We start from the raw sequence: 26,168 nt of genomic DNA, 5'->3' as shown, positions 1-26,168 counted from the left end.
AAACGTAATCTACGCTCAGCCTTAATTTTAGTTGGCCAACGATTGATTCTGCAGTCAACCCGAGTACTGCGAGTAAGAGGAAACGCAAGGCATCCACCGTTGCACTTCGATTTGAAAGCAAAACGCTAAGATTCTATCGGACCAGCCACCTCCTTTTGCTTCGCTATATATATATATATATATTTATTCTACCTCGTTTTCAATCTTGCTGGCCCTTGTTGCCGGCCGGGCAGCTGCCTGCATGCGGCGCATACGTGCCCGCCGTTGCGATTGGCAAATCCGTCCGGCTTTCGCTGGGAAAAGTGGTGCATGGGAGAGAGACGGAGAGGATGGTGCGGCGGGGCGTGAGGGGATTTAAATGCGCGCCTAATTGAGCTCGCGGGCCCCAAGGCCGCTGCCGGACGAGACGTCAAGGGCGCTCGCTCGCGGGACTCGCATACACTGCGGAAGCCGGCAGTCGCGCGCGTGTGGAGATTTCGCACCGTCTTGCGGCAATGTGTTTGTGTGTGTTCACGCAATACAGCTGGGTGCGCGACGGGTCCCAATAAGTGCACTCACGGGTGCACGAAGCGGGTCCCAACGAGTGCACTCGCGGGTGCACGCAGCGGCCGGTCCCAACGAGTGCACTCCGGGGTGCACGAAGGCAAGTGACTGTGCTCCATCACCCCGTTTTAGAGGAAAGGAAAAGTCGCTCGGTCTAAAAAGGCTCTTTGGGGGATCGAAGATGCAGGCCTAGACGGCCCGCTTTGTCAGTGGCCGCTATTAGGCCAATATTGGGCTATGCTCGGATGATCAGACAGCGATTGGTGCAGTCATTCTTAAATCATCACTCGCTGGTATACCGCGCAGTATATAGAATAGTGGTAGTCGTACAGATTTTTTTTTTTTTTTCATTTCTTTTGTACCGTTGGGTTCTAAAGTGCGAAAAGAATCATACCGATGGGAGGGCCCTTGCATAGAAATTGTGGTCTTGCATTGTCCCTCTTTTGTCCCCATTTGCGAATTCGGGTGCGAGGCTGCGAAAGAATGAGGTTGCCTTCCCTGATTTTGGAAGGAAACAGTGGGAGCACTGCCCGGTGGTGCGTGCAGCGAGTCGAAAAAATGGAACATTTGATGTCCAATTCGCAAGTCCAGCAACTGCGCTGACAGCGTGCGGTGTAAGGCCATCTATGACGCAGTCTTATATATCGGCAAGTGGAGATCTTTAAATACCAGCACTGAGCGCCGTGGCGGGGGCTCTTGAGCTGGGCAGTGATGTAACTGTATGCCGAAAGCAGGTGACGAAAGCAGAGACGGTTGCGCGGCTTCAGAAGGGACACGTGCTGCCTGTGGGGCATGTGGGAAGCCCATGCAAAGGCGAGTTCCTTTTCGGCGGCATGTGCCACGCCGTGCAGTGTGTCGCATCAGGACCGGTCGTTGACCTCTGCGGAGCGTGTTTGTTCGCCGTTCTGTCAACGATGTGCGGCTCGTGGCGTGCTCGTTGGAGCGGCAGCTTACGTAATCGATGCCTCTCGAGGAAAAACCCCAATGGTGCCTGCGGTGTATCCGTGCGGTGGCATTTGCGAAACGGCTGCCACCGCCCGCCGCTGATGCATGAGCTCTTTCGGCTGCTGGAAACGGGGTTCGTATGCATAAGTGTACGCCGCAAGGCTTCCCAAGTTGGGCGAACACCGAGAGTGAGCCTTTCCTGTCTTTGGAAACGGAGTGCGCGTAGGCGTCTCACATGACACGTTGGCTGCTGACGCCTTTGCCGCTTGCATCGATATACAGGTTTGCGGAATTGTTGCCGCGTGGAGGAGCTCCTTCCAACATTCACGGGTAGGTGCAAATTCTGCGGGCATGTATGCTGACCTATACCACATGGTGTGGGCTTACCAGCAAAATACAAAAATAAAAGTCATGAAACAGCCAACTAGGGAGGGCTGGGAGGCGGCCCTGTCCAGCTCGGACCTGGAGGCCCAGCGTGCCCTGGTCCAGAGAGCTCGGGAAGCGGCGGCGGCCAATGGCGTCCCGGAATAGGGTCTGCCACTCAGCTCCACAACCATACGCACCTCCCTTTCCCAAATCATTTCATTGTAATTAAATGTTTTCTCCTCCTCCTCCACTGGTATGAGGAGCCCGCCACCGTCCCAAGCATCCGAAGTTTTTTTGCTGGTTTAATTTTTGTGCCTGCGGGTGCGTCTATAATTTCGGCGGGAAACGAAAAAAAAGAATCACGAGCGCGCTTTCGCTTCATCCTAGTCGGGCTTTGTAATTGCAGTTTTATTTGGCCGATAATTTGATTGGAACATGAAACTAACCTCACGTTAAGAGGGAGGTGATATATACCAGCTATTGTTGACGGATATGTGCGAGTACGAAGTCAACGCCCCCCCCCCCCCCCCCCCCCGAGAGGTAAGTCCATCTTACGTCACTTGGAACAGTAGCGAATCCGTGCTGCTTTTTGCTACACGTGTGATAGGCGTGCACATACCTATGAGCATCCTGATAACGTAGTTTGGAACTAATGATTTCTTAACGGGATTTCGTTTACCAGTCCACGCCCTTTAGACATTCACTCTTTTGTTAATTTATTTTTCACTGCTGTCATTCCTCGATTTTAGTGGACATCAAGCTTTCTTTATAAAAAAAAAAAATGGCTCTTTGCGTCTCAGAGAATATGGGCCTGCAGGTATGCAGGAGGTGCTCGGTTCGAATTCTGAACTCATCGCGCGTGCTTGATTGGGTTCGAGCGGAGAGCCGGCGAAATCTGTCTCAGGGGCGAAATATTTTACAATTTTGCCTAACCTAAATCCACCTTCCGCGGGGCGCGCAGCTTGCGACTCTCTTACGCTGCATTAGTTCTTGGTGACAGTGTCCTAGCGGCAGGGCTAACATCCACCTCCTACGGAACACCAGGCATTGCTCAGCTTTCCCACCGTTTGCCCAAGGGGTGGCACGAAAGGTTTTGGACTTGGCCCACGGTTACATGATTCGTTCGTTTGTCGATGGCGAGCTGACATTCAAGTGTTGCGTCAGCCCTGCTCCACCTTTTGCGTTATGCGCCAAATGTCTTTTTTTTTTTTTTTTTTTTTTTTAAAGGCCTTATTATATCTGAGCTTGTAATGCGGAACGAATGTGACCTTCGCTTTTTCAGGATGACGGAATGTATTCGAAGGAAGGGTAAACCTGGCAGGTGGCAGGGGATGAGTGTATGGTGGAGGAGGTTGGGGAGTTTGCAGCGATAAAATGACTGGTACAGCACACGCGCCTGGCACAGGAATGACCGGCGCAGGAACCGGGCTTGTGCGCCGAAGAATGCACGCAGGAATGTTAGCGACTGTGGAGTTTTCATCTGACAGTATATATGGTCTAGCCGAGACCACGGGGAGACACCATAGTGGTCGTGGCTGCTACGCTGTGTCACACGTTCACTCCAACTAAAACGTACACGAAGCTGCATTTACTTTATCTAAGGATTCCCGGGCAATGGAATTCTAGAGATAAAACGCGTGAAATTTTCAGACTGCTTCCGCTTCTATAGCGCCCGTGGTCAGGCAAGCTTGACGACACGATCGCGCGCGTGCTGCTGGCGCGCGCAAAAAGATCTTCATACGGGCCAGGCTTCAGGGTTAAGACGTCATAAAGCGTGCATGACGCAAAGAAACTCATGTTTTTGGTCATAAAAAGGTGCCACAATGTACAGCTGCTTCCATAAAACACGTCTTATCTCTTGTATGATTTATTTTGTGTTTACGTAAGTGAAACGGAAAGTGAATTAAATTTGAGAGCTTTTTTTATCGGGCGTTTAGCCTTTTCGGCCGAAATGAAGCTGCACGTGGCGAACACAGTCTAAAGATCGAAGGCGTTCTGCGTTTGTCTTGTTTTTTTTTTTTTTGTTGTTGTTGTTTTTTTTTTGAAATTTTTGTGTTGAATTAAGGTAGCCAGGCACGTGAAAGTAGACCTATAATTATGCACTTATTTACAATTTATTTCGCATCTTTGTTCGCAGTCGTAGTCAGTAAACGCTAGCCTTGCGCGATGCCCATGGAAAACCCCTTCTCTAAAGATCACCGTTGCGACCGCTAAGGCCCGATATTTCCTTGAGGCCCCCAAGCGCTGGGCTTCCCCTGTTCTAAACCTCTCGAAATAAAATATTTGTCCCTCACATCATCTGTATACTTGTCTCTCTAGCGTTGTGAGCGAAAAATCGCGGGCATGGCACAGGCAGGCGGTAGCTGTCAGCTGACATGACCGCGCACGAACTGACTGGACATAGGGTTGCCTGAAGTTACCTTTGGCAGGAGCTGCCAAGGACCTGCCAACTCGGGGCTCTCTTTTCATATGAGAGGGTGATGTCAGAATCAGCCTGCCAGGACCGTTGCATCCACATTGCTCCTAGACCACGCAGGGAGGTTCACAGGGCTTGCTTTGAGCGGGTCTTTCATATGTGGGCTGGTAGCCTACGCTATCGCGTCATTCCCTTGAAGACTGGCGCTTTAGTGTCCCCCATATTTGCGGTCTCTTGTGTAGGAGATATATGGATTTTTCTCATACTCGACGATGGAATATGTCTGCGTTTCTATATACCGCGCCAGGAAATGTGCATTTGAGCAGTGAGTCGCAACGGGCTTACCACGTCACATTTTTGGCGCTCGATCCGCTACTGGTGGCGGCGGGGAACGATGCTCGAAGGGCAAACGCTATGCGTGTTTCCGCGATCAAGTTGCGCGCGAGGAGAGGAAAGGGGACTTCGCCATCGTGTGCGTGTGCATGCGTAATATCTGCCGCCTGTGCGCCCCGCCGCCGGCGGCGGCCCCTCGCAGCAGGGCCCCCGGCCGACGACACGCGCGGAGACACTCGCCAGCCGGGTCCCCGCTTTTCCATCGCGCCGAGACGTGCCGCCATCGTCGCCCGTGCTCGTCCGCCTCCTCCACCCGGTATGTGTCCGACTGTGCCTCGTGCAGACATGACACATTACTCGTCAGTCACCCAGGAGAGCTGGATGCGCGAAGGTGACCTTTTCATCTTGAAGGAGGAATAGCGGAGACAAAGACGAGACACTTGAACGGACACTATACACTGCCTGCGCTATTCTTCCTTCAAGATGAACCAGTACCAACATGCCCAACTTCTCGCTCTACTTTAAGGTGACATTTAGCCGCCGCTGCACTGAACGCCTTTCTGGCAACTTTGTACACCGGGTATTTAATATTATTCTGTAGAGATTTGTCTTCTACGAACCGTGCAAGACATTTAGGTCAGGGTCTGCAGGTTGACTTTATGGTAGGAAGACATTGCTTGCTTGGCAAAGAGCAACAGAAGCACGATTTATATTCGCATCGACTTTCTTCGATATTCGGTTTAATGGTTAAATTGGGAAGTTGAAGGCCATCGAAAATATTTCAGAATCGCCCTCGGGGTTCGCTGTAAAGAACGGTAAACAAAATGCGTTTTATTTTACGTTCGAACTTTAAATTTGCTTGTCTAGTCTCTGTGCATTGATAAAATGGCGCCCCTTAACGAAACGCAGATGCAGCTTGCGTCCTTTATGACGCAGATGACGTTTACTGGATCCCCATGATGATGCCATACACAGGGAAGTCATCTTAACAATGTGCACTGCGGCAGAGTCAGCTTAGGGTTTCGACCACGATGCCAGACTGGTTTTCGATTTCACTGTGTGGTGTGTTGCCTGGAAACCGAAACGTTAAAAGTTTGTTGTTATTTACCGTTATTCTTATTGCGCTCTACCGCGCAGATAACGTCCGCCTTGGCTTATAATCCACGTGTGCAGAATGCACCGCCGTATCTCTCACGGCTTATGAAAGAGATAATTGGGCTATTCTGAAGCACACCGCGTTGTACATAATTGCATCATGCATTCGCTTGCTTTATATAAATTACCTGGCATTGCTGCCATTAAAGTATCGCTTACAACTCAACCGGCTTGCAACTGCGACTGCTGTCGATGTATGTTTGCTTGTATACGTTCAAAGTTCGGTCCTGTTATTCGAGTGTGCTGTTAGTAGACAGGAAGAAAAATTGGCCGGCGTTTACGATAGTCTGCAGCGAAAAATTTGAGCGCGGCTCTTTAGGTATTATAGTTTTGCGATACGCTGAGGTAACGAATTTGAGAGAGGCATGTTTATATATATATGTGTGTAGTTAGAACCTATTGGATGCTTTTCCATGCAGCCATCATTCAGTTGACATCCAATCATTTTCCACTTAATTGATTGTCACAAAGGAGGCGCCGGCATATATGACACCTGCAGGCACCGCCGCTGTGCCTTATCGATCTCGCCTCGAGCGGCGCGTGTGACGTGGGCGCGTTCTTCTTTTGCTCGAATATTTATCACCGCACAAAAAGTACTGCCCGTAAGCATATAATGCGGCCGCACTAATTGCGAATTATAGGGACCCTATATGATGATCGATAACCCTATCGGTTATGGGGATAGGGGGGTAGCGGGGTGTCAGTGCGCACGCGCGGTATGCCACGATTGAAGGCTGAAGGTTGTGGCTAGGTGCGGTTAACCGTATTCTAATGCTGCCTAATGGTCCCCGTCTGCGGCTCCCTTTTCGGATCCACGTTATCACGAGCACTTCGCTACTCGCTTTACCACAGATTTCTTGATTTGTGCCTCTATTATCTCGCACTTATTGATCTCCAATCCAACATTCCTGTTGGGCAGCTACCAACTCGCCTGTGTACCAGTCTATGCGAACTCCATGCCTGGAATTCATGTGACTTTTCGACTTGCTCATGACATCGGCATGCTCATGATTTTTTACTCAACGCCTACTGCCTCACCTACGCCGAGTTTTCCGCTGACTGAGCTGAACTGGTAAACGCTTGGACATGTTGGTTAGACATTATCAGTGCAGCGCATACGACGAGGGCGAGAGGAGACACAGGTGCACAGCGTTGTGTCTGTGTCTCCTCTCGCCCTCGTCGTATGCGCTGAACCAATAATGATCTGAACTTTTTGCGTTACGAAGGATACAGTGTATAACAGCGCAATCGGCGATCCACTTCCACGCGCCGCTAGCGCGGGCGCTCTGATTGGTCACGACGCGGAAGACGTGCCTACCGGCCAGCATATGGCGCCATCTGGCGGCCTTAAGATGACATGCGCATGCGCAGCGACACTCCGAGCCCTCTCCCCTTAATTTTGGGAGGGTATTCAATCTCTCTCTGCCACCCGCTAGCCGTAGCAAGTTGCATGACTCATCGTTAACTAGCTGCCGCGGCTGGAACACGTGGTTGGTTAGGCCAACGACGAGACGCGCAAACAGGAAAGAACGCCTAATAGCTGCGCTCTAAAAGAAAGGACAATCAGGTACCGCAAGTGCGGGGAGGGCAGTAAATAAGCTAAGGCGGAGAAATGTAGCTGTGCTCGTTGTGAGTAGCCGTTACGCAGAATGTCGTAGCAAGTGGACTAATGGGCCGGCGGTGGAGTTCTTCCTAATAATTGGGGGATAATTACAGCACGAGTCAAATTATTTGTCTTGCCTGCCGATGGGTTGCCATCATGCGGTGCTAGCTGTATTGTGAGATCGTAGCATAGAGTCGCCGATGCGGCGGGGGCAACAAGAGAGCGTTTTCTCGCTTGAATCTCGCGGTGGCGGACTAACACAAACTTGGAAAATACTGTACGGAAAAAAAGGCTAATTTCTCTTGTTTTCCGCGCCGACGTCGTCTTATGGAACGAATCATGCCAGGTCAAGTCAGGGGCGTTTTTAATATTTCTCCTCCTTGCACCCTTTATTCGCAGCGTCGCTTAGGTGTCCAGCGCAGCACTGTTGCTGCGAGTAGGAAGCAACCGGAACTATTGGCTCATCTGCTACGGCACCGCAGCATAGATGCATGACGTAGTAAGTGGTTAGCCGGTACGTCCGGCAAGTGGCTGTAGCTTTCGCCGGCTGTCCGCTCGCTGCGTTCATGTAACGTTTCCGTAATGCTGACGTCCAGCAAAATGAAATGGAAATCGGGAGCTTACGGAATACAGATTCTGTGCAGACACATACCGAAAGACCAGGCTGGCTGAAAACCCATGACGGTTGGCAAAATCCAATGGGGTCTCATATTACGGACGCCATCCACATTCGCTCCTCAGGGGTTTGAACGCTCTACTGCTGAGCGCCTTGCGACCCGGGTCTCGATCCTGGCCGCATTGGCCTCGTTTCCATGGGGGCGAAATGCAAGGTGCTCATGCATTCTGCGTTCTCAGTGTAATGTGTGGGAAAGAATCCCAGGTGGTCGAAATTATTCGGAGACCTGCACTACGGAGTCCGCTATAGCCTGGGTCACTTTAAGACGTTAAACCCGATCAACCAAATAGGGGTCTTCCTCCTCATTCTCCATTCACTATGTCATTTCTTTTCCTTCCGTTCTCTCGCCAGTTGAAGACTAGCGTCCGTCCTGTTCTTATGTGTTCCGCCTTCATCTAATGTCCCTTGTGTGTTAAAGAAGCGCTAGAAAAGATGAGCTCTCGCGTCCCGTTTGACGCCTCCAGAGTGAAGTGAGAGGCTTACTGTGCCTCTCCTTTCCTCGGAACCTTTTTTTTTTTTTTTTTTTTTTTTCATTTTGTGCAGCCCTGTGATCGAGAGTGACACGTTCTGTCGTCTTGTGCTGTCATCTGTTGAGCCGCGTCCGCGAACTCGTCATTCCTATGTATTACTTTTCGTGGCCCCACGTACTTGCATTTTGTTGCTGTCGGTCCCAATAAAAAAAAAAAAAAATGAGTTTGAATATGTATATATATATATATATATATATATATATATATATATATATATATATATATATATATATATAACACTCTCAAGGTTCGTATACAGACAACATAAATACCCAAGCAAGTAGCAGGGGGGACAGCGGCCGATGTAGCTCAGTTGGTAGAGCACCGGACGCGATATTCGGAGGTCGTGGGTTCGGCTCCCACCATCGGCACGTTGTTTTTTCTTCTACTTTGTGTTTAATTATCTTTCCTCTAAACAGATTACACTACTAATTTCTGTGATTATCCAAGTAAACATTAAAAAAAAGACATAAAGTACCATCCCCAACGCTTTCTTTGCCCTCGCCGACTGTTGGCTTCTTTCCTTCATGTATTATAACGAGCACCATCCTTTCCCCTTAATTGATCTGCTTGTAGCTTACGAGGGTCTCAGTTCTGGCAGTCTTGAAGCCATAGGTAGCGTAAGAGGGTTCTAGCACAGCTTTCGCCCTCGCTCTTGATCACGTTCTACGTGACGCTGGCGGTAACAAAGGACGTTCCACGTCCGCCGCTTTGGCTGAGGGTGGCGCTGGTGAACACTCTCAAGGTTCGTATACAGACAACATAAATACCCAAGCAAGTAGCAGGGGGGACAGCGGCCGATGTAGCTCAGTTGGTAGAGCACCAGACGCGATATTCGGAGGTCGTGGATTCGGTTCCCACCATCGGCACGTTGTTTTTTCTTCTACTTTGTGTTTAATTATCTTTCCCCTAAACAGATTACACTACTAATTTCTGTGATTATCCAAGTAAACATAAAAAAAAAGACATAAAGTACCATCCCCAACGCTTTCTTTGGCCTCGCCGACTGTTGGCTTCTTTCCTTCATGTATTATAACGAGCACCCTCCTTTCCCCTTAATTGATATATATATATATATATATATATATATATATATATATATATATATATAAAAGCGTACAGATGGTCGTAGTCGTTCTCTCCTCAGTAGAGGCCGCCGACCTGCAGCACCTTGTGTTTTGAATAGCAGCCGTCGAGTATCGTCTTTTCACAGAACGAAAGAAAACGAGAGAGCGAGAAAAGGTTGAGAGCGGGAGAAAAATTGGCGGCGAAAAAAGCTTGCGCAAACGGAGGTATATAGCGGGCGAAAAGCGACCGCCGAGAAGATACCTTGCATACCACCGGATGCGTTCACACTGGGAAGCCTGAGTTACTGCCTATGCGTCCCTGGCTCGGTTCGCATCGATAATGCCGCGCGCTGTGTTGCCGCGAGCGTCGGCCGCGCTCAAGGCTGCGCACGTGACTCAAGCGCAGCCCCTTGTATCGCCTGCAGTCTCCCGCTTCGATGTGCGGCGTTGCTATCAACGGAGACGGGGGCTCCGAACCACCGCGACGCCTGATTGCTCGCACCTGTGCGCCCACCTCTCACTACTCGATGAACGGAATCAGCTGCGTGGCGGTACGCCCGTGCCTTGCCAAGGATTGAATTGTACAGTCTTCGTTAAAAGTGTAGAGCCCGGGAGGTCTACTTCTGAGCCGTGTAGTGGAGCTGATTTAGCATAGTGGAGGTCGTTCTCATAGGAGAGGGTATGACAAAAAATCTTCTTACTCTCAAGAGATTTGGAACATTGTAAATACATTACAAGCCGCACGAAGTGACTCAGAAGCAGACCCCTGGGCTCTACACTTTTGACAAAGACTGTACATCTTCTGTGCCGGCTTTTGCTCCGATCAATGTCTCAGAGCAGAATGCAGCGTTAAGGATACGGGCAGAACGACCGGAAACAGGGAGTTCGCATTTTTAGAACTATTTGGTATCGCTTCTGATCAGCCGCAGTGGCCAAGTGGCATGGCGTTCGGTTGCTGTTTCCCAAGGTCGCGGGTTCGATCCCTTGGATGCAAACGAAACTCAAAAGGCGCTCGCGTTCTGTACGACGTCCAAAAGCATTCACTCTGGAATGTAGTTTTGTACAATTTGCATACCGTTTTATTTTGCTCCTCAAAGTTATGATATATATCTTATCATTTTTCCTTGTGTAAATTTCTAATCATGCCTCGCTTATTTGTGCGTGTTTCACTACTACTACTACTACTACTACTACTACTACTACTACTGCTACTACTACTACTACTACTACTACTACTACTACTACTACTACTACTACTACTACTACTAGTAGTAGTAGTAGTAGTACTACCACTACTACTAGTACTACTGCTACTAGGCGGACGGTTTCGAAAGAAAAAGCCGTGTAAGCTATCGCTTAAAACGGACACCGCGCCAGCTTCCATGAGCAGATCTCTCATATTCACCTCTTTAATGTGGTTCCTAGCACCGGCGTGCGCATCCGTATGCTACGCTTGATGCAACCATCCTTGTTACATCAGCGTTTGAAAGCGCTCGAGTCTACAAAGACGTTCTTTTGCGCAGGAAAAAAATCGCGGCGCTTGCGTGCGAAACGGGGTGCGACCTGCGCATATTCTTTTTCTTGCCGTATGGCTTCAGTTCCACCGCGCCGCCTCCTCTCCAACAGTTTATTACATATATATATATATATGCCTAGATTGAACAGCGTCCCCCATATACCCCACGTTGTCGTTTCGGGACGTTAAACTCCATGTTTTAAAAATTCACTTTTGTATCGAAGTTCAAAGCGACACTGGCAGCGAATTGAACTTGGCCAGCAGCTAATATATTACCGGTTCCTTATGACAAAGGCTATTTTCGCCGAAAAGGGATATATTGTAAGATATAGGGAGGGGAGATAAATGGAAAATTGTTGTTGGCACTGATGGCCGTTACTTCTCGAGTGTGGAGCGCGATCAATGGCTTCTTGTCAAACTGCTGCGATTTCAAAATTCGAGTGATTGTTTGTTTTTGTTATCGCGTGCTGTGGCAATGCACGGGCGAAGGAGTAACAGTGATTTACCACTAACTCTGCGATCCTGTTGATCTCGACGTCAGTGATGTGGCGCAAGAAAGGAAAATAAGGAAAAGGCAAATGAAACAGGCAACCCGCATGACGGCTGCTTATGGTGTCTGTACAGTGCTGCTCATGTCACAATGTCCGCTGTCCGAATATATTTGCAGTCCAGTTGGATCACTCGGGCATGATGTGTTCTGCTCTCAGCCACGCTAACGTCCTCCTCTTCCGTTGAGTGCTTTTTGCGACGAAGAAAAAAAAGAAACAGTGTTGAAGCAGCTTACGTCGAGCCCTGGCCATGGAGTTTCGCCTGATACTGCGAGAAATTTTGTAGACCAAAGGGCTAGAACACGGTGTCTCATGTTCGCGTGAGAGAGGGGAGAGTGCGGGAGAATAAGAAAAGTTCCGGCGCACACCGGAATCCATCCAAGTGCGACGGCCAGCTTGGCTGGGCCTTGCTTGCTTGCTCTTTCCGGTCACGAACCGTGCTGCGTTTCGTTCGCGGGTCCCTGCGCGCGAGCGGACGACACGTTTTTCCTCGAGCAGTCTAATCCCTTGATAAATGAGGAAATGGGCCTCCGAGTTTCACACAATAAGCGGCTACCCGGCGGCAGTGGCGCTGCCTGATCAGAGGAGGAGGAGAAGGGGGCCTAATGTTTTCGGTTAAAATTCATGTTTTCTCGCGTGCCCAACAAGCATTACGCGTTATCCGAGCGAGTAGCGGCAGTAGTGGCGACGCCCGTGTTACCTGCTCCTCTCCTCCCTCCTTCTCACAGTGGCCTGTTCATGAGTAATCAGCGTGCTCTGTCGCGCATGTATGTGTGCGCGGTGGTGGCGCTTAATTGCTGTTTGGATGACTTCGCGCCGTCCGAGCGCGCAGAATGCAACTGCGCTATCTAGTTTTTTTTTTTTTTTTTTCCTTTTATTTACATGGATTTGATTGGATGTCGGGGCCTTAACAAGCAAGGTTCTCCCACTGTCTCCCTTATTTCGTTTCGCTCTTCTTCAAGATAGCCAGCCAGCGTAGAGCTTTTTATTACTTTTTTTTGTCTTCTTTCTGAGCTCTTTTTGTCTTCTCCTGGGTAAAGCAGCTAGGCACAGCATCCTCAAGAAACGCGTGCGGAATTCCATCCCTTACGAACTACTTAGACGAAACATGATGCGATCTCTTCTTGCATTTCTAGTTTTGTTTCGTTCCTATGTGCTTCGCTATCAAAATCTGTAGAGCCTGCCTTACGACGAGCGTCGCAGAGCTATGACACCTCGCGGCATATTGCGTCAGTGTGTGTAGTCTAGTGGAAACTTCCCCGGCGCGATTTTCGCATTGCTGGCGAGCGTAATTGCTGGCGGCGCTTGACAGCAAGCCGGTGACCCCCCCCCCCCCCCCCCCCCCCCCCCTCCTTTTTTTTTTTTCGGAAGGGGGGGGGGGGGGGATTATCGACGCATTACGTGCATATTTCCGCAAATTGTAACATTTACTGTCACAGCTTCGAAACCTCGAAGTTTAACGAGGGCTATACTTTTCGCGGTTTACAGTCAGGATGCAGACTCTGTCTTCATCGTGTTCGTGCGGCTCTTGCGTAGAATTGCTAATACATTTTAAGTGGAATAATGTGTGGGTGCATAGCTAATTAGAATACAGCGCTAACAGGCCAAGACTGCGCTAATGTGTATGCCTTTCTGTTATCTTCATTTTTTTTTTTTTTTTTTTTTTCTGTTTGCACCAATTCAATCAAACCACTCCAACTCGCTCAGCCTCTAGTTCAGCATCTTCTTACTGCGTCGATGATTGGCAGAGCGGGGCACGCTACCCGGAACTGCACGGAGCTCGTGTGGCACTTGTGATAATTCGGAAGTTACAATTTGTGGGCCTGCATATAGCGCCTTCGGTGTACAAACATGGCCAAGTGTTGCACAATGCTTCCGTGTGGGCAGAGTGAGTGTTGTTTTATTTTGCGCTGTGCAGCTGTCAGAAAACTTCCAGTTTTGAACTGAACATTTGCTTTCGTGGTTCGCTGAAGGAATAAGTTACTATCGCTCCACAAATTTCAAGGCGGAACTGTTTCAGCCTGCGTTGCATAAGGCGCACTCTTTTGCGAGCGCCGATCTTTCAGAAAGGATGGGAACGCACCTCTCATGATTTTCACGAGCGGTACTTGTAGTAAATAGACGAGCCATGTATGTAATAAAACTATCTGTAGTGGTTGCACAACTAGCAACCGTAGTCCTTACAAAGAAAGAAGTTTGGAAAGACCCATTCGCCGCCTGCGTTTGGGAACAGCCTACAAGAATCATTTCCTTCGTCCTGTGGCGGTGGGAAATATCTAAAAAAGAAATGTAACTGGAACAGTAGATGAGATATAAGAAAGAAAATATTTTTCCACCGCTACCATACCCTTGCCCTGCATGTCTCAAAGAGTTTCACCACTCCCTTTCTCCCGCTTTGGGGGAGAAAAATAGCCCTTATCAGGGTGAGTCCCGGACTGGTCCCTTAATTATTATCCCCTCGTTTGAGCGGTAATGGCCGCGCTTGTGTTCTGTGCATCACTCACTCATTAATCACAACGATCGCATGTTGTTCACTTTTAGTTTGTTGTAGTTAAAATGAAACAGGGTACGTTGCAGAAGTATAGTGTGCAAGTGAGGAGGGACCGCCGAAAGGGGTCCTGGCTAGATGTCGTACCACAGCGAAGCTCAAGCACCGTGGTGTGCTTTCCCTCATATGTGGCGCAGGTAGCCGACCGCTTTGAGGTGCCCGTGCCAAGACTGCTCCAGGAAAGGTGTTCTCCGGAGCAGGTCTGCGTCAACCGGTGGGACTAACCGTCGTCGCCGTGCCGCGGACTGCGCCCGTGTGTGGTGTGCGCGTCCTGTGCCCTGTGCGCGTTTTTTGTTTTTCTTTGTGTCTGTGTACCTGTGTGTGCGCGCGCGTCCGTGCACTTGCATGCGCTTCCCCGCCGTGGTTCGGTGCCTTCTACCTCCACTGCCTCCACCCGTGGCCTTTTTCATGCTGCGCCATCTACAGATAAGGTGAGTGCCACCTCGATATATGCTGCGACAGGTTGAGTGCGAGCGACAGGAACTCCGGAGGAACTATTTTGTGAGTGATGAGGGGTTACTGGGAAAAATGCTTTGCGACCACCTGCGAGGCTATAGTTCAGCCCCACTATGGTTTACATAAGCTACGTCTTAAGGTCTATTCACACTTGCGACTCGCGTAGGACGCGCGACCGGCAGTCGCATGTGACCAGAGAGCAACCGATGTTCACACTTGCGAATGCGACTTGCGGGTTGCTTCCACATTGTGTCTACCTTGACTGTTCACCACATAGCAAAGCTAACTTACGTTCACGTCAGCTGAGCCGCTGATTGGTTTAACGGTTTGCGACCAGCAGTCGCGCGACTGAAAATCGAGCAGTGCCCGAACGGCCCGCGGTAGTCGCTTTTCGACCGATGCGACCATTTGCGACTGTCGCTTTTCGACCAAAATGGTCGCGCGACCGCTGCGAGTCGCAAGTGTGAACGGGCCTTTAGATTTGCTGCGATTTTTCTTTTTTTTTCAGAAATCTGAGAATCTGGGGGTGAGTTGGAGGCTGGCTGTAAGGGGGGGGGGGGGGGGGCGAAACCGCTCCTCTATCCCTCCTCCTCTTTTCGTACCCGCAGCCCCTGGCGACTAGGAAATTCGTAGTGCGAGCCTTTAGTTTCTATCTAGGTGGCTCAGACTTTCCGAATGTTTGCGTTTGATGTTAGAGTCGGCCTAACGGGACTTACTCGAACTCGGCTGTCCGTGATGTTTCTTGAAGAGACGGACTATGAAAAGCTGTTCACTAAAACTAGAAAACGCACACGATCAGTCAGTCGGCATTGCATGAGTACTCTCCACCACACGAACGCCGAAGATATCCACATATAGTGCGGCTACAAAGGGGAGGTGACGTGCGGCCCTATAATCGGTAGCGCGATATATATATATATATATATATATATATATATATATATATATATATATATATATATATATATATATATATATATATATATATATATATATATATATATATATATATATATATATACATATATATATATTCTAGGGCCCACGCAGTTCTGAAGTTTGACTCGAATACTCACAGAGAAGCCCTGTGCAGATTTTTTCCGTAAGCATATTGTCAGAAATATCTTTCAGGGTCCCTTTAACTGCTCATTTCGGTTAAAGACTCTAACCTCCTTTTTTCTTTTTTTTTTCGGTGCAGGAAATTCCGAATGGTTTCTGGTTTGTGCGCAGTCATGTGTTGGAAACATTTCGCTAATTGAAGTGATATGCCCGAGATATTCTGGTGTGCATGGGGGTTCAGAACGATTCTCTTTTACTTCCTACATCATTATTTGTGTCACTGACTCGTGTCTCGGCCTGATGCAGACTGTGTTAAACTCAGTCAAAATATTTGATTAAGATTATAGTGAATAATGAAAAGGTCTTGCATCTGTCGTAAGAATCCAGTACAGCACTATCCAAAAAAAGCCAATCACCGTCATCTTGGCATTGATATTGTAGTCGAAAGGGCATCATGCAGAAAAACGTTGCATCATGCGATGTATCCGATTACATGACCCCACTTGGAAAAATGTTTTTACGTATTGCCGAGTGTGTAGGGCGTTTTTTTTTTTTTTTTTTTCGTTTTTCGTACATTCCCGCGGTATTTTAAGTAGTCTGCACTCTTCCCAGCGCATTCTTCATCGATTAACTGCAAACCAATACTCCCGTCGCTTCGCCGGCGTAGTAATATCGGCCTTTTATATTACATGGTCGCATAGTGTTTTACTGCACGCCGCGATCCACTGCAATTTTAATCGACGAGGCGTACTGTGCCGTAACGACTTTTGCTACGAGAACTTTACTAGACTTCTCGGCGGAATCGCTAATGAGTCGGCTCAATTGGGGTCGTTAGTGAGTCTGAGTGAGTGAGCGAGCAAGTTGTCCAAAATTTGGTCTGTGAGCTTGAGGCAACACTCATGATTTCGCCGAGGTATTCTAGACGCTACGCTGTACTGAAACTTCAGTGTCTGGTGATTTGGGCTATATTATTTTTTTAATACGCTTTTGTCGGCGTGCAGTCGTTATCGTGTTCGCTAATTATGGCGTGGAGGATTCTAATACATAAAAGTGGACAGAACCACTGGTCGAAAAAGTACCGGTTGTAATCTGCTTTTGCAGCGTTTCTAACAAAAACATTGCGCAAGTCTCTTTTCGTAGCGCCGAAATTAAGTGGGTGCTAAATATTCAGTCGCCGGTCTTTTTAAGATTACCACGTGCTAGAATTGCGCTTGCGCATTGTTTTTCAGCGAAGTTAAGCGGCGACATGAATTGTGTTTAAGTCCCCTGTGTAGAATCACCAACGGATTTCGCGTGGCACCGCCGCGAGCTTCGTTTTTCGGTTTCCCGCTGCACCGCTCATTCTGGCAATGGTTCTCAAGGTCTCCGTCGGATGGCGCCACGGGCCTTTTGTGGACCTGCCACCGGGTTTTCGAGGGGGATGATAAAGCTCGTGAAAAAAGTTGCTGGAAAAGCTCCGTTGCCTCTCCTGGCATAAACGTGAAGAGAGGGAATCACAACGCAGTAGGAGGACTGGGAAGGAAATTCCGTCTTTTACCAAGGAAAAATTATTTCTCAGCCGCGCTTGTGTACCCAGCTATGATGATCACTGCCGCATATTTTATTTCATCGCATTTAGGTAAGAAGTGTGCATGTGGAATTTGAATGTGAAAGCTGTGTGCGCTGGAATTTTGATTTGTTGGTCTGTTTCCTTGCTGTCTCCAACGGTGGCTACCATATGCGTGCCAAAGAAAAGCTATAGCATGCAGCTAACAGGAATTCCGTCGGAACGCTGCCTCATAGAGTCAGAACGTGATGGGTGGCTTTAAATCACATTATTGACTTAATGAACTGAGTGCAGTTTGTTAGGGCATCTTTGTGGCATACGCATGCCCTTATTAAGGCTCGGGTTGTTCGCAAACAGCTCTCCTAGGCTACGGGCGAAGCACAACAGTTCTTCTTTTGCTTTCAACCGCAGTCGCCGAAATAACGAGGCAATTACCCATTAGCAGCAACCTAATCGCATCCATACTGGGAAGATGCTAAAATTAATTACTACTCAAAAGTTTAGCGTATCCCACAGACATTGCACCTCCTGTACCATTCGTGTAAGTCTGCTACCGCACTAACAGCGACATTTGCTGAAGAGGAATAGTCGTCGCTTCTCCGCTTCCCCGGGGCGGGCAAGGCGACTTCCGACCCCTGGTGAGCCCGTCAGCTACAGCGCGCACCTGGGTGGCATGACCCCATAGAGCGCGTTCTCGAGAGCGCTCGCTCTGAGCCTGATGCCCGCGGGTTTTGACACCTCAAGTATTTGACATCTCAATTGATTCCTCCTTGGCACAGCGGGAGTGGCGTACAATCCACTCGGGCTCAAAGTTCCCCATATGCGAGCATAGTTCAGGCTGATCGAATATTTAGACGGATCCACTAATGTGGAGTAGGTTTATAACAAGGGAGTAATTAATCATTGACGTCCACCCAAGCGCAGCCATACGGCTACGAAGGAAATCTGTACAGCTTTCTGAAAAGTTTCCAGAAAGCCGGGATTTGTAATGTTAGAACTATTAGAAGCCGTCCATTCTAATGTCTAAGAGAATTGAACAAGAGTTGAGGCCTCCTTAATTATCAAGCCAAGCCAGTGTTTCGACAAGGGGACTTGTCTTCGTCTGGGCGACAACTCCCTTTGTCGCTCTTGTTCTAGCCAACGCTTCGGCAAGTCCCTGCCCTTTTTGAAGCGTTGGCTCGGCTTGCGAACAGTTCTCTTTCGTGCTCTTAGCCACCGTCGTCATCTCATTCTACCCTGAACCCCCGTTCCAGTATCTGCGACATAAGGAAAGCCTTACACGTGTATCTTTCTACGCCGCGCACTGTTAAACGTCCTTGAAATATTGGCTGGCGATAAGCAGCGTCATGTCAATAGCATGCGTGTGGATGTTTTCTCTCTTTTTGTCGTATAGAAACCCTTGCTGTTCATGAAGCTCAGTCCTCTGTATCTAATTACACTTTGAAAGCGCATTTTTGCACTCCCATCCTAAAGTTTGGCTTGTTGGAGTCGCTGATTGATTGGAAATTGGGAAAGCAGCTACACCGAATGTGCTCTTGCTAGCTCCGAATGAGAGGCAGCGAAACTGTGAAACGGAGTCCCAAAGAAATGCACTGAAAACGTATTGCGATATAGGGTGTTGTGAAATCTGACTGTCCATATATACGTTTGCGATGATCTCGGACATTGCAACGAATGCAGAGGAATAGGGTACTTGCATAGTTCACCGTTCTCAGCGTAGACAGCGGGCGTAAAATAAGACGTAATGATGAAGTTTTATATCAGTTGTCCATAGGTAATAATTATATCCCTTGTTTCGCTAAGCTGTTCGCTTTGTTAGGAGAGGATATGGGGCATATATTTTAAAAGCGGGTGTTCGGAAGAAATGAAGTTTTGTTACAAGCATGTTATGAATTTGCGTATACAGATATTTTCAATCTAAAATTCATATAAATAGTGGCCATGGCGCCACCTTTCGGAAGCGGCCGCGTGACCCACTAAGTGGAATAATGTGCGTTGTACGGCAGCTGTGCGATCTGTGAAGCTTTTCCGGGCATTTAGTTGCACGTTTATATTACATTAATTTATTTTCTTAATATTCAGTTCAGTCTGGGCCTGTTTAAGGTCGGTATGAAGTATTAGGCTCACTTATTGTGCAAAAAAAAAAAAAAAAAGGAAGAAAGAAAGCGCTCCACCTAGCTGGCGAGCTGTCGAAAAAGTTAGCCCGGCAAGTTTTAACGTCTATGGCGCCGATGCGCTCTGATTTCAGCGCTGTATTTGTTGCTATGGAAAGAACTCAGCTGCCACACAATCAATCAGCAGTAAGCGGTCAGTGAATCTCGTTATAATCATCATTTCTCTGAGGGAAGAGTGGAGCTGTCAGATGCCTGACATATGCCTTCGGACAGTGCTGGCGGAAACGGTGCCGTTCATCTGCCTCTCTGAACGTAGGAGAGTATAGGTAAGTTGGACAGTGAGGATGACGTAAGAAATATTGTAGAACTATGCTCCACGCGCGCTCGTTGCCATTAGGGCTTCGGAAAGTTCCCCTCCCCCCATTTCGCGTAGTGTGCTTTTTTCGACCTTTACCTGAGCAGCTCAAGAACTATAATGTTCTCTCCCATGTTTATTCGTTTTTGCTGCATGTAATTTGAAATTACTATTTGAGTGCTGCTGAAGCTGCTTAAAACAATGAATCATGCGTACCGCTTCGTCTGGCAGCAGTCTTTTAGTTCGTTCCATCGAAAGTTTTGTGTTCGGGTGTCGCCTTCACCGAGAAAAAAAAAAAATGTAGCTTAGGTCGGGTGCTGTCGCATGAGTCCGACATTGCGGTACAGATCAGTAACTGACCATGACAGCATCTTTGAGTAAACTGCAGCAACCCGAGTGACGTAAGATCAAAATGTGCAATGCCGACGCTCGCTAACAAGCAGGACTGTAGATAAAAACGCGGCTGTTAGTTCTAAAAACGCACAAATTGAGTCGAGTACCTGCTTTAAGCAGCAGTACGATGATTCAGGTGATCCCACTTGCTCCTCTCGATCGACGCTAGCGCCCTTCGCTACAGTGGTGGGGCACGATCGCGCCCAGTAAGTACTGCAACTGAAGTGGGAGAAACGGCATACAAATATGAATCGTTCCAGATGCTTCGCTCGTCGCGGAACAAAAACAGACCCAGGTTTAATTCTGTGCTGTTCTATATGCTCCCGGTGGCAACTGAAACGAAAACGCTGTGTTTCATCTGCAGCACAATATTCAGGGGTGGAAGTGCTGCTCCGTTGGCTCCATTCAGCTCCAAACTGCTTTTCCTGCTCCACCCCACTCAAAAAGGCAATATGCTCCAAAACTGCTCCGAATGGGCTGCCTTGATGTTCTGCCTTCAAATTTAGTGAAACACCGTTTTACCGCTCGTTGGATCATTAATGGTATTGCCTACGAAAAATGCGATTCGATGCAATGTTTTTAGACAATTGTGAGGAGCACAACATGCTGATGGCATGTTGTGAATTGCGCATGCAAGGTATATAGGGGCCGCCTTAGTAAACATGATGGCAACACGCTGGTGGCAGCTGTGTCTCTCGCTATCCTAATACATTTTTCATAAACTAGAAGAGCCCGGAGCCTATGTTTGTTCAAGTGTAAATTTGAAATGAATTGATTGGCAGGAATCTATTGCCAAAGAAATGTTCTGTGCGTGTCACATAGCACGAGCCGTTAGGAAACTTGCCTGGCTGCAAAGAACTACGCGAGTTGTTCTAATGGTTCTGCTGTGAAAACAAGCAGGTACTTTATCATTGAGGCTGTCATGCCTACGCCAGACAAAGCATAGTTGAACTTCAATGGGAGTGATGCCACTTAGGTGCTAATCACTAAATGTGTTCTTAGGAGTGCTGGAAAGCCACAGAGGGCCTATTACCAGCGTGTTGACATTAAGGAATCCCCAGCGCAGTTCAAGCCGCTGCCAGAAGCCACTGTCAGAAGGCCGTCAAGTAAGGAATCTGAAGGGGGAAGAGGCTGTCGTTTAGTGCCGACTACCCTCCCTGAAGGCGCTACTAACAGTGCCCAGAAATTTATCAGTACAGACATAGGATCAAAAATCCACATACAGAATATAGAGAGTAGAAATGTGCTGCTCATCAATCCGAACTCCAAACATAGTGGTGGTGCTTGATCACATCAAAGTGGACTCCCTCTCTGAATCGATCTAGTCAAAGTAGTGAAAAAGTTTTAGTTAAACTTCATGAAGTAATAACGTTGACGACTGGGCGGGTTGGTAATCGTGCCAAGGCTCGTGTTGTTTGCTTCTCTTCTAAGTGTTGTGTCTTTTGGCTAGTTTAAAATTAAACTTGATGCTCAGTTATGAACCGTAAAAGCAAACATTCCATTTTTTGCTAGTCTTTTCCAAAGTTTTATTCAGGTTGGGTTATTTTAAGGACGTTAACCCCAGAAACTAAACCAAGGTGAAGGTCTCCCGCCGCAGTTTATATAGTCGCTCTGTGTCGCCACCTCGCGCACATATTGAACATGCAGAGTGGCTCGAGTCGAAGCGGCACACCTGCATATTAAGCAACCTCGTCTCAAGAGCCAGTAGTTCGCGGGCATGTGTGACGACACGCAGTGGCGTACACTATGTGCGCGGTGGTCCCTCCATTCATGGGCTGGCGCGCGTGCGTAGGTTTTACGCACGCGCGAGGCGCACGCAGTCGTAGGCCGGTCCGTGATTTGCTTACGCGGATAATTGCTTTTATAAGTGGACAAGAAAATTGCACGTATTTTGAAGACTAGCTTGTAAAGTAATTTAGGGGTCCCCCCCTTTCCTTTTCTTTTTTTTTTTCTCAATACGTTGAATTACTGCCTCAAGGCATAGCATATGGGCTCTCGCACCGCGCTGGTTTGGCCTTGCGTAAGCATCGATTATTTTTGGCTCCCTTCATGACAATGTGTATCGAGACGCCGTTGCCCTCTCCTTAGCGTTCTGATGATGATGATGATGAGGATTTGAGGCTGCACCCTTTCTAATGGGTGGACACTAAACAGCGTCCCAGCCAAAAAAGAAAAAAAAAGGAAGAGTTAACGGTGGACAAGTGTCCACCACATGCGGAGACGGGATTTTGTGATTGACGTAGCACTGTCACTGTTGCCACTGTTGTTGCCGCGTTCACCACACTCCATGATTGGCATGTCACTGCGACCTCTCTCAAGATATCTCGCGAGCAGACTGAGAAAGCATATAGCATAGCAACCCCGCCGGGGTGGCGCAGTGGTTAGGGCGCTCGACCACTGCGCCCAAGTACGCGGGATCGAATCCCGGCCTCGGCAGCCGCTTTTCGGTGGAGGCGAAAAGCTAGGCGCCCGTGTACTGTGCGATGTCAGTGCGCGTTAAAGAACCGCAGGTGGTCGAAATTTCCGGAATCCTCCACTACGGCGTCTCTCCATAGCCTGAGTCGCTTTGGGACGTTGAACCCCACAAACCAACCATGTATCCTAGCAACTTGCGGGATTTCATCTTATTGTCTTCGTACAATGAAGCGTAGTTGTTTAGACCGCTGGACTAATACTACTGATAGTCGGCGATATGGCTTTTTTGTTTGTTTGAAAGGGGGGGGGGGGGGGGGGGCGGTCTCATCAGAATGAGCTCATCACTCCGTTCAACTGTCATAGCAGTGTTTGGCTGTATGCGTGGTAAAGGTGCGTACATTGAAATAATCAGGCTGCGTTATGAAAGAAAAGAAGAAGGTGGGGGGAGGGGGGGGGGGATTGTTCGTGCGCACACAACGAAAACAAAAGAAAAGAGAGAGGAAGAGAGTGGCAGTCCAGAGATGTCCTGTCCCGTATGCGCTCACTCGTCAACCATCCGGAAGGTGGGATGGGAGTGTGTGGGGTGCAGCGTGAGACTTATTGCCGACTAATGCTGACGAACGACTTGCTACGTGCCCGCGGGTCAGTCACAATGAAGCTCCACTTCGTCGTCATCCTCAATACGGCGCCTTTTCTTTTCTTTCCCCTCCCTCTCGGGACCCCGCGTCGATGACGTTTCAAGAAGGGGATGATGAAAGAGCGGCGAAGCAGTGGTACTATTTGTTTTGATTTTTTTTTTTTAACCGCTTGGTTTGGGCAGCTTCTACGCCGCCGCACAGGGACACGTTGCTATAGAGGAGAAACGTTGAGATTTGAGGTATTTCGCTAGCCTACGTTCGCGAATGCGAAATGTCATGACTGCCGCTGTTAAAATTTGCATTTTCATTAGTGATCGGAAAAATTTTGATTAATAATCAATCGATAACCTGCGATCGGCGTTGTCATGCGCACGATTCACCTCGACTGTTGTCAAGATACTCGCGTTTCGGATATTATGGCCTCAGAGAATCACACGAATGCCCGTGCCCTGTCAACAGTGGCGGGAGACGCTACGTTATGCGCTGCTCACTTGAAATAATTCTCTCGTCTCGCAACATTGTCACTGGGTGACGGCTTCCAGGCTTGTTTGGGAGTGTGGAAACTGCACTATTGTGGAAAGCGATATCTCGCGCTCGTAGCTTTTAGTGCTTTTAAGTTGAAGTTGAGAGTCGTTATGCTCTATATTTCCACTTTTAGTTTTCTCTGCTCTTTGCCGTCTTGCATAGTTTCTTTATTTCGCAAAGCCGCGCTCTATACTCGTCATAATATTTCGGTATTATATATTTCGCTCGTAATATTTGGGGCATCTCGTAGAGTTGTTTTCAAGTGTACTACATGTAAGTTAGCTGGCGGAAAAATAAATCAGAACTGCAATGTACAGCATTCCTATGCCGTTTCTTGCCAGCACTGGACCGTTAAGCTTAAGCATGGTAAAGTAAGAAGTCATGTAGGTGTAGGCATTAACCACCTCTGTGTCGTCGCACCAAACGAGCATCTTCACGGTACCTAAATCGTCAATAAAGTTGAAATCTATATATGTCTCTTATTGGATTTTCATAGCCGCTGCTGCAGGTAACGCACAGGCGCTCGACCGGTCCAAATTATCCGCGCCACACTTATTTCCATTAATTTATCACGCATCCTGTTCGTGACAGGCTCGCAGAGGAAATCTGAGTGGGAGCCCGCAGCTGAGTGCATACCTGTGCTCCCGCCTTGAATCCGTTTCAGAGCTATTATAGCGGCCCCGAGGGGGAAGGAATCGGTCACTTGGGAAAACGAGAAGCGCGCAGCGAGAATCTATTTACTCCTGGGGGTCTCGGCGACAAACAAGCTGCGTTGCGCAAGCGACGTTCGCGTTTTGCCGCCACTCGTGACGAAGTGGGCCCCATCGTTCGTCGCTCGCACACGAAGCGGTTGGCCGCTGGCGTTTTAATGTACGCTGAAGCTGCACGCGCGCTGAAAGGACCCTGCTCGTTACCGTTACGCTTTGTCCCAGTGTGAGCGGCACGCCGCCGACCCCACGTTTGCATTCGACCCCCGCGACCCCGAGAATTTGAACTTGACCCTGACCTTGGATGAACGGACCCCGAGCTGTCGTACCTCGCCCGACGCTTGCACTTGGCTTTGTTGGTGTATGGACGGATCCGCCTTTGTGGGTGCGCTGCTGACGCTTCCCGCGTTTTTTACTGGAATTACGGTGCGCTGGCTCGGGGCTTGGAACTATGGCGTCGGCGCTCTTTGTTGGAGCCTCTTTTGCATTTCGTACTGTACATGTTGTCGTCACTGCGGGCGTCGTCCTCACATCAAACACGAATAAAGTTTCGGTTGTCGGATTGCTCTGTAGGGCATAGAATGGCCCTGCACGGCCTGTTGCAGGCAAGTATTATGTGTAGTGATAAAATGAGCTCGTCGTTCTGGAGCGGCTTTGAGCAAATATTTAAGAGTATTGTGTGAGGTCAGTAGGGAAAGCCGCCGTGTCATGGTCGGTCCGTCGAGAAGCAGAGTATCATACCTCGGGTAACTCTTCTGTTCTACCAATGAGCACACAAGACTGGTCACCGTAGTTCCACAATTCGCAATTCTTTCACTAGCAACTTATTACGCAACTGCGGACTAGAGCTCCGGTCGAACCTGTCAGTTGCTGGCCACAGCTTATTTGCCTGCGTGTCTTAGGGCGCTAAGCGTGAACTGTGCGATTCTGTATTGCTGAAAAAAAAAAAAAAAAAAAAAAGCTTGTAGGTGAAATATATCCATAAGTGACGCATTTTCGGAGTCCCCATTTATCTCTGGTCTACTGATTCCTCCATCTGAAGCCGGACACGGCGTTTGTTTGAGAGGTCCCTTGAACATCGCTCCGACGGCCTGTCATTTACACGGTTCGGCTATTCTGCAACACGGCTGTGCGAAGCAAAGCAGGGGACAGATAAATAAAAAATCAAGACGAGAAAACGCCTAGCCCGGCCCTCGGTATAGGACCTGGCACCTCGAGGCGCCGTGTGTCCCGGCCACCTGCCTCGCCCGGGGTCGCATCTGCCGGCGGCGGCGGCGGCACGCGTGGCACCGTGGGCCCGCCCCTCTATTCGCCCGGCGATTAGTGTATTAATGCGTCCGGCCGAGAGCCCGCGGCTCCTGGTCGCACAATGCCGATCCAAGGCCGTATTGTGCCCTCCTCTTCCGCGACTCGTCCTCTGTGTCCCGTTCTTCGCGCGAGTTTCTTCCAGGATTTCTCCTGGCGCGGACCCCGAGGGTTCTTCCCCTTGTGCTTTCTTTGGCCCGCAGCCGTTGCGCCATGGCGAGCTTATAAGTGTGCCGCGTGCTCGTGCTGTTTTGTCTGCGTCCTCTGGCCTGCACTTCGGGAGTGCGGCTGTGGACTTGTGTGTGCTGCGTCGACAATGGTTTTCCCCTGTCGGACATCGGAGCGGGCGGACACTGGTCGACCGTGAGGGAGGGGAAGCTGGCTTCATACCCGGGGGCACTGCAGCCGA

Source organism: Amblyomma maculatum, chromosome 6, assembly GCF_055883805.1.
Source record: "Amblyomma maculatum isolate TAMU_Amacu chromosome 6, ASM5588380v1, whole genome shotgun sequence".
Taxonomy (NCBI): Eukaryota; Metazoa; Arthropoda; class Arachnida; order Ixodida; family Ixodidae; genus Amblyomma; species Amblyomma maculatum.
Note: the sequence above shows the minus strand (reverse complement) of the source record.